Below are 2,470 nucleotides of genomic sequence, written 5' to 3'. Positions count from 1 at the left end.
TATTTGCCAAAAAGTCGCATTAATTCTGGCCCCTGAAGTTTTGGCATCGTCATTGAATTCACTGGGTCAGTCTGAAGATTTATTTGCAATGGTGAGGATCCAATTTATTTTTTTTAATTAAAAAGTTGGTTACAAATTACTCATAGAACTGAATAGATGTGTCCCAGGCACTTGCAGCCGGATGAAGAATGAATGAAGAGTAGTGTCACTGTACTGTACGCAGAGCTACATGCAAAACCCATCTCTCCACCGAGGCTTTACTGCAATAGCACCCTGATGCTGACTGATTCATTAGCACATCCCCTCCCCACTACTGAAATCACGAGCCCTGCCTCTGGGTGGCAGGGAAGGCAGAGATTTAACTTGTTGAAGGCCCTCAGATACTGTAGTGATAAAAGCCATATAAGGATGTAGATAAAGGCACCCTGTTTTCACGTATCTTCTAGCACATACATCTTCTAATAGTACAACTTTTTCTAACTATTTTCATACCCACAGTTACAATGGAGTCAAAAAGAAATCACCAGCAACACATTGTGTAGCACCAAGGGAGGGAGAACCCTCAAGGAAGGCCTAAGTTCTGACTCAGCTAGCCTTGCAAAAGCTCACTGGATCACTCTATAAGGTGCCATGCAGCCCATGGCAAAAGGAATGATCACAGCACACTGCAGCCACAGGCATAGTATGGTTTATAGTATGAAATTGCTTAAATTTCAATAACTAAACAATGTCCGAGTGGCTTTTGTCCTTTTCCACTGAACAATAGTAAAGTTACAATCGAGTATGTTGCCTTTTAAAAGAAATTAGCATGTTAAATTCGAGATGAGTGAAGTTATTTTGCCTAATTCAATCCCCAGTCAAAGATTCCGCATTCCAAAAAAAAAAAAAAAAAAAAAAGTCAGCTTGAACTCTAGCTTTATTGGATTCACATTCCACTTAAGTAAGACTGAAAAAAAAAAAGGGACATAATGGAGCTGAGAGTGTATAGAGTGAAAAACAAATACAGAGAGACTGTGGACAAAGAAGCAGAGAGGGTGAGAAGCATTCTAATAAAAAGTACAATCCATGCACCTGATCCAAATTCCACAGAAGTCAATGGAAAGACTCCATTGATGTGTGTGTACTTTGCATCAAACCTCATATGAACACAGGACACGGATTTGAACCAGTCAACATTTCAGGGTTCTTCATCTCCAGTATATAGCTAGGAAAAGCTTGTTTTTAAAATCAGATCACTCTTGCAAAAGCATAGTCCTAAATTACAGGAAAAAGAGGGTCAGGAACATGAACTTACTTTGCAGATAGTTCACAAGACTTCACCCTCCTATTTCCATTTCAAATGTGCTTGAGCGACATAATTTTTTCATGTATACAGTCAGAATTCTGAGAACTACAGTAAACCAAGTACATTAGCCTCTTCCATGCAATACTGAAATCTGAAAATGAAGCAGTCATAATTAAAAGCACAGACATAAATTATAAGTAGGGCTGTCGATTAATCACAGATAACTCACGCGATTAACTCAAAAAATTAATCGCGATTTAAAAAATTAATCACGATTAATCGCAGTTTTAATCACACTGTTGAACAACAGAATCCCAATTGAGATTTATGAAATATTTTTGGATGTTTTTCTACATTTTCAAATATATTGACTTCAATTACAACACAGAATACAAAGTGTACAGTGCTTACTTTATAATATTTTTATTACAGATATTTGCACTGTAAAAATGATAAAGAAAAGAAATAGTATTTTTCAGTTCACCTCATACAAGTACTGTAGTGCCATCTCTTTATCGTGAAAGTGAAATTTACAAATGTAGATTTTTGTTACATAACTGCATTCAAAAACAAAACAATGCAAAATTTAGCACCTATAAGCCCACTCAGTCTTACTTCTTGTTCAGCCAATCACTAAGACAAACATGTAAGTTTGTTTACATTTATGGGAGATAAATGCAGCCCACTTCTTATCTACAATGTCACTAGAAAGTGAGAACAGGAGTTCGCATGGGACTTTTGTAGCTGGCATTGCAAGGTATTTACATACCAGATATGCTAAACATTGGTATGCCGCTTCATGCTTCGTCCACCTTTCCAGAGGACATGCTTCCATGCTGATGACTCTTGTTTAAAAAAAAGTGTTAATTCAATTTGTGACAGAACTTGGGGGAGAATTCTATGTTTCCAGCTCTGTTTTACCTACATTCTGACAAATATTTCATGTTATAGTAGTCTCGGATGATGACTCAGCACGTTGTTCATTTTAAGAACATTTTCACTGCAGATTTGACAAAACGCAAAGCTATCAATGTGCGATTTCTATAGGTAACTACAGCACTGGACCCAAGGTTTAAGAATCTGAAGTGCCTTCCAAAATCTGAGAGGGATGAGGTGTGGAGCATGCTTTCAGAACTCGTAAAAGAGCAACATTTTGATGCAGAAACTACAGAATCTGAACCACCA

Source organism: Lepidochelys kempii, chromosome 7 (genome assembly GCF_965140265.1).
Source record: "Lepidochelys kempii isolate rLepKem1 chromosome 7, rLepKem1.hap2, whole genome shotgun sequence".
In the NCBI taxonomy this organism is placed as follows: Eukaryota; Metazoa; Chordata; order Testudines; family Cheloniidae; genus Lepidochelys; species Lepidochelys kempii.
Note: the sequence above shows the minus strand (reverse complement) of the source record.